This window comes from Pseudopodoces humilis, chromosome 1, assembly GCF_049639895.1.
Source record: "Pseudopodoces humilis isolate 2021_Gansu_Grassland_sample_001 chromosome 1, ASM4963989v1, whole genome shotgun sequence".
Taxonomy (NCBI): domain Eukaryota; kingdom Metazoa; phylum Chordata; class Aves; order Passeriformes; family Paridae; genus Pseudopodoces; species Pseudopodoces humilis.
Genome location: NC_142200.1, coordinates 39,639,479 through 39,654,560, shown reverse-complemented (window position 1 = coordinate 39,654,560; position 15,082 = coordinate 39,639,479). Strand labels below are relative to the sequence as shown.

Sequence of the window (15,082 nt, the reverse complement as noted above, 5' to 3'; positions counted from 1 at the left end):
ATTTTGGCACAGTGTTTGAGGATAAATGGCATGTCTTTTTGATCAAAGTTTTTGGAGATTAGCTGAATATTAAATATGTAAATATACTCACCTCTAACAGGTATGTAATTGGCAAGAATGATCAAAGTATCCTTTCAAATCTCTAGACAGATACTAAGTATGTATTTTTCTGTGTTCAGAATTTTACTTTTTTTTTTTTTTTTCCTTTTTACACAAGCCTCTTCATCTGCTTTTCTTCAGGAAAAAAAAAACAAAACATACTGACAAAGAAGACTTCTTTTGAAAAGCTTTAAGAGGAGCATTTGCTTTGACATATTGATCCTTTGGAAGCAGCTGATAGTGGCAAAGCCCACTCCATCACTTAGGAGGCTGACAACCCTGGAAACAGGCTGGCCAAACTGCATTAATCTGATTTTTGCATTGCTTACATCCCTGTACTAGCAGCTGTTATCATAGTATTAGCCTTCTGTGGTCCTCATGTAACCTCTTGAAACTTATATGGGCTCCATACTCTGAGATTACCTGCCAAATATTTAAAAAAAGAATCATCATCACCTCTCTTTCTTTTCATTTTCCACCTGGGGAGAAAATAGCTTGATTAGTTTGGGTGATGATAGGAAGCTGGAGGAAATCCAATCATGATTTTTCAATCTGAAGGGTTTATTTCCTTTCATTTCATTCATTTTCCATTCAGCTGAAGGTAATGAGGTTATGCAGGTCTGATTTCAAAGGGCACAGTTTTGAAAGGATGGGCTTTGCTTAGGTACATTATAGCTTTAAATTGGTGATTTTGATGAAGTTGCATAAACTAGAGTATAATGCAGTTTCTTCCATCCCCCCACCACCCCAAGAGATATGGTGGCTCAGCAATGAAGACACACAGTGGTTTGTTTTGTTTGGTTTTTTTTCTCTCTCCCTACTAAAGCATACAAGAACAGATCTGCTGAGTAGGAAGTGCTATTTTTACATAATCACTTTTCAAACCAGAGCCTCACTGTAGACATTTTGAAGACACCAAACTAAGCATTCTAGCAGTCACTTCTCCTCCAGCTGCAAAACTGCATACAAGAAGCTGTAGTGTAGGTCATTTAATAATTTAATAGTCTCCTCTTTATCTATTCTGTTGTCAACTAGCTGTTTACCAATAAGTGTTCTTCACATTTCTGGGGTTAACCATCCATAAATTCCTTGTTTGCATACAAACAGCTTATGATTTAAAAAAAAAAAAAATTGAAATCAAGGTGTCTAAAAATAATGTAAATGTGGTTATTTTGTTCTGAAAATTCTTTTTAATTTACTGGGACTCATTGCTTTAACATCTCAGCATCTAATTTATTTTCATAATCAGCCCTTTGAGACAGAGAAATGTTATTGTTATCCTCATCATTCAGATGAGAAGTGTTTTTCTTAAAGCTGTCCAGGGCCTGCATAAAAGAGAAGGGAGATAAAACCATCTTTCATATTTCAATCTGAATTGTTCAAATGCTAATGAAATGGCAAACATGATTAAAGTGCTTGTTTACAAGTTGTTGCAGAGGCATCTCTTCCTTGACCATACAGCTTCCATCCTCACTTTTTTTGGACTCCCTCCAGCTGCTCTTTTTATTCTTCGCACAAGTGATAAGGGCAATATTTTCCCCCTTCTGATTTGAGGCTAAATTTCTTTTTATCCAGGCTTTGCTATAATCTGGGATGACTCTTAGCAACTCCCTTCTATCTGTTGTTTTCAAAAAGAAAAAAAAAGTTACACGAAGGACAAACAAAGCCACCCCAAACACATTCAGAAATCATAGATCAAATAAACATGTAGTCACCCATAACGATTCAAAACATTTTTTGAAAGCCAACCTTTCTAGCCTTTCTAGGCTAGACAGCCTAATTTTGCAGTTAATTAATTACTGGTTAAGATACGGATGCATCCATAATCCTTCTTTATAATTTCTGCAGAAGTTGTTACTTAAAAACTGGCTCACGTCAGGCAGATTAACCCTTTGCACCCCAGCTGGGTTACCCTATGTTTATGATAAACAGCTGACATTATTAAAAAAAAAAGTGTCAGCAAAAGTATTTTGAAAGTTTTCTGCCACCCATTCTTTCCAACATGAAACAGAAGAGGGTTTTTTCAAATTCCTGAGAGCAGTCTCCTTGACTTTGATAGCTCAAATTTCAGAGCACCTGTGTAAGTTTTTATAGCACCATAGCGAGGGACTGCTGGGCCCATATCCAGAAATGGGCTTTGAGCCAAGTTCTAGTGACTTAGGGGCTTTGTGGGTAGGAATCAGTGTACTTAAACTCAAAGCACTTTTTATTTGTGTTAGATACTGTCCTTAATAACCTTAGAGTTTGAATTAATATTGCCCCGTAGTTTTCAGTTAATATATATTCTGTCAACCAGAACATCTGTTTTTCAGGCAAATTAGCCTTTGCTTCCTAGCACAGTCCTTACCGTTCATAGACCAGCCTAGATGATGCTGAAAGTTGAGATGATTTTAGGCTTAGCTGGACAAGGACTTCTCTCATCTGTGACCAACAAGGTGTTTTGCTGACTTCTGAAACAACCAGAAGGAAAATGTACAGAAAGTATCAGTGAGTCATTTGTGTACATGCCTCTGAGCATTTAGCCTTCTCTTGGAAGGGCATTTTTCCTCTGATCCACTGAAGCAGAAAGAAATAATATTTTAATTTTAGGACTGGACTTACATGTAAATATTGTACTTTGAAACAATACATTATTATAAGCTGGTAATTGGCTATGCCAGTATTCAAGGAAGCAAACTCACACTGGATGAACAGGCAAGTGAGTGCATCCTACCCTGTAATGATATTCTAAAAATCACTTTGAAAATGACCCAATGGGCTTCTGCTATCCAAGGAATAGATTTAAGTCACTTCACACCTTTGCTTTGTAAACACACAAATAATTATTACATTATGTGTACATTCTGACATCTGAAGTTAGGTACTTATCTACAAACCCGAAAAGCTGGATGCTTTGTATAATGTAAAGATCATTGCCTGCTATATTCTTTACATCCTTGTGTAAAAATATGTGCTGAAGAAAATACTTTTCATTCTTATTATTTGATAACTTACTCACATTTTAGATTTTTTTATTTTTTACATAACAGAGTTTAATCAATGACCTCAATTATAATTCAGTATTTTCGTAAAAAAAAAAATTATTTTACATAGTTTGTTCAATATTTCATTTTACTGCATTTCAGAAATCTAGATGATTTCAAACTTTATCTGATAGATCAAATAAAAAAAAGATTATTCGCATTTATTTTTTAAAGAATATTTTAGAAAATTGCTAGTATGCTACACTGAAGAAATAGCTATAAGAGTATCTGGTAACACATAAAACATATAATTATTCATTGATACATTAGTATGTGAACTCTCCTGTTGTATTGCTTTCCCTGAAGGCCCTATTTTTACCTGAATAACAGAAAAGCAATGATGTTACGGAGTAGCAAGACATTACTTGGTAAAAAAGAGTTTGTGAGATAACTTAGTTTTGTATCTTGAGATGGGCAATAAAGTTGTTTTCATGTGTGAAACTAAGGGATCGTGACAAGTGCTGCTAAAATTATCAGGCTTTGAAAAAAAATGCAAACATTATGCCAATTGCAATGAAAAGCTGCACAGAACTATGAGGAATGCTGTTTTCTTTGTCTTTTCCTCAGTCGTTTTCTTTCAGTTTTAGTGACAGCATTCATTTTGCTTGATGTATAGAAAATTAGAATTTATAAGTATCAATTTAGAGACCGTCTACATTTTAAGTTCTTTGAGATGGAAAAAATGATCAAAATCCTTATACAGGATTGCAGACTTGTAAAATGAAAGCATATTTTTCTAATAAAATTTTTAAAGGACAAATGTACTTCCAGCTGTGCCGTACTTCTGTAGCTAATAAAATGCAAAGGGCTGGCTCCTCAGCTGATATAATTCTGTATTACTTGACACTAGTAAGGCAAAATCTACATAAACACATGGCTCACTAACTATAAAAATCTGCAATGTGTTAGCTAAGCATTAGGAGAAATTAAACAACAAATCAACATGCTCTAAAGTTTTTCCTCATATTAATTTGTTGTGATGGGAAAACATGTCTTCAGTTCTAATAGCTTTAGTTTCCATCTTTGTTTACAAGTGAGAATGAATTAATTTACTATTTTTCCCAGTAAAGGAGCTACTGGAATGAAAGAGCAGTTGAGAAGTACCTGATAGATACTGCACTTGGGACAATTAATTTTGTAGTACGCTTTTGATTAGTAATATGGAATGTCCAATATCCTAAAAAGACTAGAGGAATTATTTTCCCTTGCTTTCGAACTGTTTACCAATCTGCAGTTTATTGAGGCATGGAATGCCCTCTGGTGGCGCACAGGCTTCATGGCAAGTTAAAGTACTGGATAAATGGGAATTAACAGTTGAGTGTGCAGCGTCTCTTCCGCTCCGATTTTTAGCTCAGTGACAGAGCCTTCCTAGCGATCTACAGTTGTGGTAACTTTTGGCAAGTGGCTGAGGTTAGTAGTGAGGATTTATTGAGAGCTGCCTCAAAGAGCTACAAAGTTCCTGCACCCCTGCTGTGAGCAAGTGCCACTGCCCTTGGAATAGGTGAGAATCCTGCCAGTGCTGAAGCTGAGTTAAAGTCAGATTGTACTCTGAATTGCTCCACCACAGGACTAGAAATAAAACACGTATCTTACTCAGAATTTAGTCTTGTGTATCTTTATTGCACCTGGAGAATTATATATCAAAGAAATAATTTATCTTGGTAATATGCACAGGGGCCTGTCTTTAGCATTTTTTCAAAGTTCATCTCAACCTGGAGCATAGAAGTTGAACAGTTCTGTTGCTGTCAGATATAAGAATTTCTTTTTAATTATTTTCTAAACCTTATTAATGCTTTATACACTTATTCAGTTTCTTAATATCACCTGTTGTGAATCCATATCAGTCTTTTATTAGCACAGTTATTGGAATCAGATGGTGTAAATACTTCTCTACCCCAACAGGTAAACACATGGGAAGAAGAGTAATCTAGCTTGTGTTCTTGTGAAGATTTCAATTTTTTTAGGAGATGAAAAGATGATTGAAAAGATGATGAATAGAGAATGGATATAGGCAATCTCTTCCCCTACCCTTCCCCCCTCTGCCCCTTCCCCCCCCCAATCCTATCTACTTGATACTGTCTTTCTTTGAAAAACTAAGTAAAAATAGTAGTGGAAAAAGTAAAGGAAAATATATTAAGTGGTAACTGGAAATGAACTTCAAGCTGCAAGTAAAAGTACTTTCTCTGGCTGTTTTATTTCTTCTGTGTTCCAAAAGACAGTAGTTTTTTTGCTCTGTCAAAATAATAACAGAGACATCCATGATAGAAAAATAGATACTTTTTCTTGACCCTGTTGTTAAATAAGGAATTTTTATACAGCTTTATAAATCTACTGGCTTTCTAATGGAGAAGTCACTTTCCTATGGCAAAGACCATCAGCCTTCAAAGTTTTTAACCTTTAACCAAGGCAAAACACCAAGTATAAGCAAGACATAGAAAGAGGATGAAAAGAGCCCCCAACATTTATAACTTACATGATTCCAGCAGGAAGAAAAGAAGCATGAATGTATGAGGCTTTTTAAAAATTCAGGCATTCTGTTTTGTTCCACTCCAGCTGTATTTAAATACTACTGCTGCTGAAAGGTGTTGGGATTATTCAACATAAACTGATCTAGACATTAAAGAAATTTTTGCCTTTGGTTAGATTGCTAGTGACAGTGTTGTGGGTTGCAGAGGGCTGATTGTGAAATCAGGCGAACAACAATAATTCAGAAAGTTCATTTTAACATGACAGAGCTGACTGGAGGCTCATTATAAATACCAGCTCCATATAAAGAAAGGCAGAAGGGAATTGACTGCAGTGTTTTTATTCCTGGAGGTGACAGACACATACACACAAAGTGAAAATAAACAATGAATAAAATAAAAGCAACTTTTCTTTGTAAAAGGTCAAGCTTGTTTCAATTTTGATTTAATATTGTTTAAAAACCCCACAACATTCAGTTTACTTCAACTTTTACATCCCTTTGACTGAATACCATTCCATCTATTCAGAGAACAATCTTGTTTCAGATCATGACTGTTCTGTTACTGTGAGAATCCTGCTCATGTCTTTTAAGATCTCAAAAAAATTCCTATGAAAGCCCTATTTTGTCATTTAACCTGTGCTGAGAAAAATACAGTCCCCTTTTAAGTGCCTGATTGTACTTCAATTTTTAAAAGTCTTAAGGTATCTTTCTGCTAGAGCCGTAAATGTAGATAGCTTGTGCCTTACAGCACATCTTCAGGTATTTTAAGGGAGGCACAAGCTCAGTCTGACTGCTCTGAGCTGAGTAAAAACTGCATATCCCTTAAGGTGAAGACAAGATAGTGTACAATTCCAGAGCCAACACAAATAAGTTCTCACTGCATGTTCTCTACGCATGGCACCTGAATAGTTATTCTTCTTATTCAATGCTGGCACAGTAACACTGGATGATGCTTTCTTCCTCCTGAAAGCCTTCAGTGATTTTCTAAATGTATAAACATCAAGTAAAAAATGTACTGAATGATCCATCTAGCACATTCCCAAGTCATTAACTCTGTTTTTTGTGGGGATGTCAACAGGAAGATCTAGGACTTCCTACCTGGAAAATGCAAAACATTTTAAAGAGGTGTATTTGAAGCTGCTCACTACTACCTACAGCGGGCACGAAGCCCCAGAAATCAAAGACATGTCTATCAGAGTTATGTGGATGACATTTGGCATGGCAATTTCAGCAGAATATGAAAACTCAGGAAGCTACTGGGATAGCAGAACAGTGACAGATTGATGGTATGGTAAATCCCTTAGTCAAAGGCGATCCTAATAAGCCCTGAAGAGACTAACTCAGAAAAGGTTAGGGGAAACAGAAACCCATGGCACACATTAAAGTTCAAATGAGTAATTGTCATGTGGATTCTATTTTGTGGCTTACCAGCTTCTCGGGTTTGGAGCAGAGCATTTATTTTTTGAAAAAGCTGGTTGCATTTATAGGGCATTCTGTCCCTGGATAATTTTATTGACAACAGGTATGCAGCTAAATCTGCAGTTTCTCAGACAGTACTGTATTGATTACCTTTCACCTTGTATTGTATACTCCTTAAAGATCAAATCACCTGGAGTACATTAAGGAGCAAACCAGTTTTCAATTGAGTGCCTTTTTATTATACTAGGTAGTTTGGATTAGTGGCACGTCAGTGTGCGGAGTAAGTTTACAGCTTCCTCCATTACTGTGCTTCTATAATAACTAGAGGAAGGGAAGCTGAGGCCTTAAAAAAACTAAAAAAGGAAATCAGTTTAGATAGCTAAAGAGAGCTTCACTGACTAAAATATGATTAAGTTAATGGAGTGAGGTCAGACACTAGTACAGTAGATACTTGTTTAAAATTGAACAGTGTGCAAATCAAATCTGTGAAACAAAGAGAAACAAAGTGCAAGTTTCCCTGGACAAGAACAAAGTATGATGTGAACCAAGAGAATTACAGGTAAATGCAAAAAAAGAAAAAAAAAGGAAAAAGAAATGGGGAAAATGCTCACAAATAAAAATCAGATTTAGCTTAAAACAGATTAACATCAAGCAGGCCAAAAGTGATATGAAAGGAAAAATAGAGCTATATATGATGCTCTGTATGGTGAGTTGTACTTTAATCACAAAATCTAAAGCGTAGGAAGACAATATTCCTGTCAACAATTGATTATTTTTATTGCTTCCCAAGTCCTACCCTTTGCCCCAGCCATATTTGTTTTCTCTTCTTTATCTAGTTTTCCTGACCTATCTCATCTCATATTCTGTGGGAAGTAATGACTGTTGCTTGCAGGGCTCTCAGTTCATCCCAAGAGGAGAGAAGGCACAAGAATTGCCAATACCTGAATCAAGGTATTGATCTGCAGGGGGATGTGTTTTGGCCAGGGTCAAACTTTCCATTTATGCAGCATCCTCAGACCAATGCTATACTCATGTGACACCTTTTCTACTCAGGAGCTCAATAAAGCTGCAATAAGTGTTCTCAGTCTCTTTCAGGGCTGATGTTTCTCCTTCAGCTACTAACTGCACTAGGTCCCAGCAGGTGACAGAATGGAGGAGGAAGATGAATCACTTGGATTCTGCTGCCATGGACTGACTTATCTCTGACTTAACTGTGAAACAACTGATGTGTCCTCCCAGAGATGTAGCCAGCAGCCCCCGCTCCAGGGCACATCTTAACAAGAGACCTCTGCCTCCTCCACCTCCTGTGAGCATCAGCTTTGTCAATGTGCAGTCCAGCGCTCCCCCAGCTGATTATTAGTAAAATGATTGAGGATGCATTAATCCCCAAAGAATTTGCTAATGCAGTTCATCATGTTGCAAATTATTTTTAGTCTCTCTTAGTCGCTTCTGGGCAGACCAATCACAAAAGCAGAACTGCAAAACTTACTGTTCTACTTGTGCTTATTTATTGTTTCTCATCTGCTTGGCTCTGTGTAAACAGCACATGCTGATGAACATATGGCTCAGGCAGAGTGAGACTAGAAGGTGGAAGAACACCCCAGCAGAGCAAAATGCTTCCTCCTCTGGAATCATCACAGACCCATAGAATGGTTTGGGTTAGAAGGGACCTTAAATATCTACTTCCAACCCCCCTGCCACCTTCCAATAGACCAGGTTGCTCCCAACCCTATCCAGTCCTGGACACTTTCAGAGATGGGACATCAGCAGGTTCTCCGGGCAACTTGTTCCAGTGCCTTACCACCCTCACAGTAGAGAATTTCTTCCTGATATCTCACCTAAACCTACTTTCAGTTTAAAGCTGTTGTCCCTTCTCCTGTCACTCCATTGTCCTTGTAAGAAGTGTCTATCCAGTTTTCTTGCATAGTCCCTGTAGGTACTGAAAGGCCACAACCATCTCTCTGGATCTCATTGAGCCTCCGAATAACAAAATTCCTAACTAATTTACTAATAGTCAGAAAACCTTTTATTTCAAATTACTTATGTTTGTTTGTTTTGTTAGAAAGGAAAAGTTAACAAGTAGCATAGATAATAGACATGTGCTCCTACCTGGCAGCATTTTTAGCCTATGCACAGGCTGGCTGACTGGCTCCGAAATTCCATTTCTTCCATCTTCCATCCTGTACAAGCTGCCCCTGGTACCCAGCAGTCCAAATTGCTCTATCTTGTATTGGCTTGGAAGCTGTGCCCTGACACCCCTCTGCTCCAATCATGCTATGTGCAAGGCATCAGTGAACACCCATCCTGGGACCCTGACAAAAATACAAAACTCACACTGATATTTTTTCAGCCAGATCAGCAGGCTGGAGATATTAACTTCATTACAAGACCACTAGGTGGCAATTTAGTAGCCCTGTTTTAGATGTTTAATATATTTGATTTCTGTTTTGCTTTAGATACAAACTTAATGAATGGCAAATTGAACAGCATTCTGGAAAACCTGTACTGGTTGTTCCTGCCAAACATATCAAAGTCTTTCTGCTTATCACACCTCTCCCAGAGATTCATTAAATTCAGTGAATGCCTCTGAGCACATAGTGAACACCTCTGGCCAGGTGGCAGGAAAGTTAATTGATTATCAAGAAAAAATAGGAGTTCTTCTAGGTCTTTAATAAGGAGTCGTAGCTGTATGTGCCATGAGATTGACCCTGTCCACAGCCGCAGATATAGGACCATGACATAACTATCTGCATACACTGAAGGTGAATTTCTGTGGCAGCACACCAGAGTCAACAGGATAGCTACTGTGGCCTTTGTGTGTATCTGCCAAATGTTTTTGCACTGATTCCACAATCCCCTCACCTCAATAACTGTAGATCAGAAAGATGGTATAAACCATTTTCCTAAAAATTCAAAGCTCTTTTTCTAATAAACAACTTTTGTATGGTTGTCTGAGAGGACTGGATTGCTGCAAAAAGCATTTCAGGTCTGGAAGATTTAAGACTGGCATCTAAACAGAGAGAGGAGGTGAACAACTCAAGTATATGTGTATGTGAGTTTGTACAGTTATTTTCATTGCAAATACTATATAATTAATAGAAATTGTTGTGATACCACAAGGTATATACCAAAACACATACAAAAGGTACATACAAGAGAAGTGTTTTGATTGCATACCTCTTCACTTTGGGATAATTTGGGGTTTTTTGTCCCTTTGTTCAGTCTTGATAGTCTTTATAAATTTTACTTAGCAGTGAAGTGATGCTGAAATAACTGATCCCAGAATTTTTGTGAAAACTATTTATAGTAGCGCCCACGGTTAATGATTCAATAAGGAGGCTTACAAAGTATTTTTTCCCAGTGATCTCAAGTGACACATACTAAAAGCAGTGAGCTTTTGATGCACTGACATTTGTTCCTGGGGAAAAAAAAAAAGAGCAATAGCATATTGTAAAATTTCAGCCTTCAGATGCTAAAAATAGGAGGAAATGGAAAAAAAGAATTGCTTGAAACAAACATAACAATATGTAGCACTTCTGTAGCTTCAAAGCAGGCTGACTCAGAAGCTAATGTTTTGGTGGAAAAGGTCAAGAAGAGAATGGTTTATCATTCTCAGTTATCTTAATATTAAGTGACTCTTATGTTTCCCATTATTGAACTGCTACCTGGTGAAAAAAAATTCAACCAGTCTGTTAATTTCAGAAAATATTTCAAATGAGTGCAGCTTAAAGTTCCAGGGTGTGGGGAGGAGGGGCAGAAGAGATAACATTGCTGAAATGTAAAAAAAGGTTTTGCAAAGAGTGCTTCAATCCAGACAAAAAATAGAACAAAGGATGCTCCTAGATAACACAGTATGAGGAACTAGACTGACCAATAAAAAACTACATTAATAATAGTAATATTGATACCAGTTTAGAATTTCTTTTTTCCTATGTTTCCTTTCAACTGTGGTTTTCTTTTGTAAAGGATCTGAGAAAGGGATTTTCACTTAAGGTAGGAATATTTTAGCATTAAAGAGAAATGGGGGCAGGGTGGGAGGAAGAGGAGGTAGCTGTTTCCAAACCTGCTAGGAGAAAGGAAAACTTACTTCTTTTATGTACAGCTTGGAAACTGCACTAATTTTTATCAATAATAAATCTGAAAAATAGGAAAAAAAATCCCAGGATTTATTGGAGTAAGAGGGTTTGAGCACCTCATCAATATATAAATATCTGAAAGGAGGGTGACAAGAGGATGGGGCCAGACATTGGATGGATGCCAAGCAATAGGACAAGAGGCAATGGGCAGAAACTGATGTTCAGAAATTTCCACCTGAATATGAGGAAGAAATTCTTTACTGTGAGAGTGACCATTCAATGAAACAGATTGCCAGAGAGGTTGTGAGTCTCCCTGACCAGACATACACAAGAACCATGTGCACACAATCCTGTGCCAATGTGCTCTAGAATGAGCCTGCTTGAGCAGGGAGGTTGGACCTGATGACCCACTGTGGTCCCTTTCAACTTGACCCATTCTCTGATTCTGTGAATCCATTAGAAACTGAAGAAGATAATAGACTTCCCAAGTCCTGTGGGTTTTTTGATAGTTCAAGATCTTAAAAGTTATAAGAGTGGTGCTGTTGCTTTTCATGCAGTGACTGATAAACAGCTGCTGATTTTGTGTTTGCTCACAGCCCTTGGCTGGTGTTACCTGCTGGAAATCCCAGTACCATCAGCTGAAGGAGGGAGTTTACCAAAAGGTACTAAGGTACATAAACATGCTGGTATATGTTTAGATGTTTTGATGTTGGCATTTTTCTACCAGGATTCTTTCCCTATGCTTCACCCATGGGTGTTGGATGCTGTTACAAATCGCATCCCGCCCCTCCCTCCTTCGTCCCCATCCCACATCTCTCGCAGTGCTTCTTGCAGTCTAGCAAGGAGAGAGTCTCTCCAAGGATTGTCCTATGAGGAAAGGCTGAGAGGTTCAGGGTTCTTCAGCCTGGAGAAGAGAAAGCTCTGGCAGACCTTAGAGCAGCCTTCCAGTGCCTACAGGGGGCCTGCAAGAAATCTGGAGAAGGAATTTTTACAAGGTCTGGTAGTGATAAGAGAAGGGGAAATTAAACTGTAAGAGAGTAGATTTAGATTATGTCTCTGGAAGAAAATCTTTATTGTCAGGATGGCGAGGCACTGGAACAGGTTGCCCAGCTTCTCCCAGAGAAGGTGTGGATGCCCCATCCTTGGGAGTGTTCAGGGCCAGGTTGGATGGGACTCTGAGCAACCTTGGTCTAGTGGAAGGTGTCCCTGCCAATGGCAAGAGGGTTGGAACCAGATGATCTTTAAGGTCCCTTCAAAGCCAAACCATTCTATGATTCTATGATGTTTTATTTAGCAGCAGGTGGAGGGAAACTGAATAGAGCCTACAAAGCTCTCTGGCAAAGGCATTCCTTATTTGACACTACTTCTTCACATTAAGTAGTTGTTAATTACACTGGCAAAGTCTGTATTTGAAAATTTTCTACAAAATCTCAATTAAAGGCACAAGAAGTAATTTTTGCTTGTTTACTTCTCATGTGCAAACTGAGAAACTTCATGTTCAGTCATAAGTAGTAGCAGTAGGAAACTACTTTTTGTATAAAAGTCCTATAAATTCTTTCAGAGAGAATTTTTCTTTCAGAGAATATTCTAAAAATAAACATTTTCTTTAACCTTAAAAAACAGTATGGGCGTTTTATTTTAATTAAATAAGTGGATTTTGATTCCTGGCAGATTCCTATTTCTTTATCAACAATTGAAACAATTTCATAATACTTTCATTTTGAGAAAGTAATAATTTTCCAAACACTCTTTTTTTTTCCCTTTAAGCCAAGACAAATTAATGTATGTGGGCATTTCAACACGTACAGCTTTAAACCACACTTCCCCCCCCCCCAAAGATTACTGTGTTACTTCTTGCCTATATTAATTTTCTCCTTTAAATCAAAAACAAATAACCAACCAATAACCTCTTCCATTCCATATCTGAAACTCATAAAAAAAAATCTCAGATGCACTGTTATCTAAATAACATACTTAAAACCTGAACTATGAATAGAAATTAAAGGCTATGGAGTAATTTTTTCCTCATTTTTGTGAATTATACCAGTTGTCTTCCTACTTTATAGCTGTCTTTTATCTTCCAGCAGTGACAACCCCATCTGACTTATGATCTCTCCACAGGAAGTCATTGAGTGACACAATAGAGTTAATGAATTGGTCTTTCACCTCCAAAAACCTGATCTAAATGCTAGCCTGAAATAATGAGCATGATGGAGTTCAGTAATGTCAGCAGAGTATTAACTTCTGTTTGAAGGAAGAATGAGCACTGGCAGGGAAATGGATTTTAAGAGAGATTTGGAGCAATTGCACCTGCATGCATTATGGCAACTCCAGCCTTCCTTCATTAGAGTCATATTCACATTATCCCTTTGCTATTTGAATAGAATTTGGCAGAGGTTTGTCTGCAGAGTGTATCATTTATCAGGGATCTTTCTAGATATTTAAGTTCCCTACCATTCTAATATCTGAGCACTACACCTTCAGTACCTGGTGGTTCAATGTCATAATATACCTATACAGAGAATCAGAGAGGAACACTTAACCAGTCAAGGGTAATATATTTTATCACAGACATACATAATGGCAAAGTGTTCCACTGAAAACAAACCACAAAACACTACCTACCAATCTAGGAAGCGCTGGGTTAACTGCAGAAGTCAGCAGGACTCATTCAGGACTAGCAGTGTTTATCTTTCCACCACAGAAAGGCCAAATATAGCATACTTCACTGAGGATCACTGCTGTAGGTGGATTATTAGGATGTCCTGGAGGCCTTCAGAGGTAACTCTACAGAGCGTCTACAGAGGTAATACCTTTGCTCATTTTTGGAGTCACTCCCTAGCTGCAGCTACATCAAGAAGTCAAACAGAAAAAGAAAATCCCAAGCAGCAAACCCCAAAATTCACCACCAGCAAATATAAGTCCAAAACAAGTAAAATCTCAACACAACAGGAACAGCAGCAGCTCTCCCTCCCCCACATTTATCCTCACTGAATTTCATACCCTGTGTATGTCCTGTGTCTTTGGGAGAAGATGGTGATATTCCTGTCTGCTCTTCAAAACTATAAGGGAGAACAAGATGCTCAGACTAGCTCTACTGTTGACCTAACTGATTTATTTCCCTCACACAACACAATTCAAGTTTTTACCTCAAAAAACCAATAGTAACAACAACAAAACAAAACTGAAACTAACCAACCAAACCCCAACCTAAGGCAGACCAAACCAAAAAAAAAAAAAACCCACAAATCAGGTATTTGCAGACTAACCACTGAAATTTTTCAAGGCATTAGAACCCTGAAAAAACAAAGGAAGAAAAGATTTTAGAATAGTGACATAATTGGTAGCATCGTGTACACAGAAAACACCATCTTTACCTCTTAGCCAAATAAGCTTTACTTTTTCCTGAGTGGCAGCAGCGTCTGAGTATCTTGTTCCCTGCACCGTCATTGGCTCCTCCCACTCTTACACAGACTGACATTTATGCACTCACCAGTTTTGTATTTCTCTGAATTTAGGCTTTCAGTCTCAGCAAAATATATCTCTTACAGTAGGCAGACTGTAAACAGTTTACAGGCTGCTATTCTGTTAGCTTAAACATCACCATCTCTCTTACTTTCTTCTTGGTTTTATCATTGGTTTGGGTTGTTTGTTTATTTTTTCTTCACAACCTTTGATTCACCCCTAATTACAGTTCATAAACAGCTTTAATATAGCTTTGTTCTCCTCTTGTACTCTCCTGCCTTCTCCTCCACAGCTGCCTGCAATTCCCACCAAAAGGCTGGTTCAGACCCTCATTGTGTTTGTATCCCAGTTTATCTCAGCCCAGACTATGCCTGTCTCTGATCAAAGGTTAATTTTAATCTTAAGCAGATGTTTGTCCCTGGAGTTTACATAGTTTATAAATTTAGAAGACAAATGTTCTCTTGGCTTTTGTTATTCAATATTAAACAAGCCAAATTCTCTTTGGGTATGACCAACAGGGAGCAGGCAGTGGT

At 37.7% G+C, this 15,082-nt stretch overlaps 1 long non-coding RNA gene across 1 annotated transcript; it reads right to left on the bottom strand.

Annotated features, from left to right (window-relative positions):
* Window positions 1-251: 251 nt before the first annotated feature.
* Window positions 252-14,532, bottom strand: LOC148185061 (uncharacterized). Its single transcript, XR_015773632.1, has 3 exons — window positions 14,462-14,532; window positions 2,447-2,549; window positions 252-1,717 (listed from the first exon to the last, which is right to left on the bottom strand). It is a non-coding gene; the product is annotated as an uncharacterized LOC148185061 (long non-coding RNA).
* Window positions 14,533-15,082: the final 550 nt, after the last annotated feature.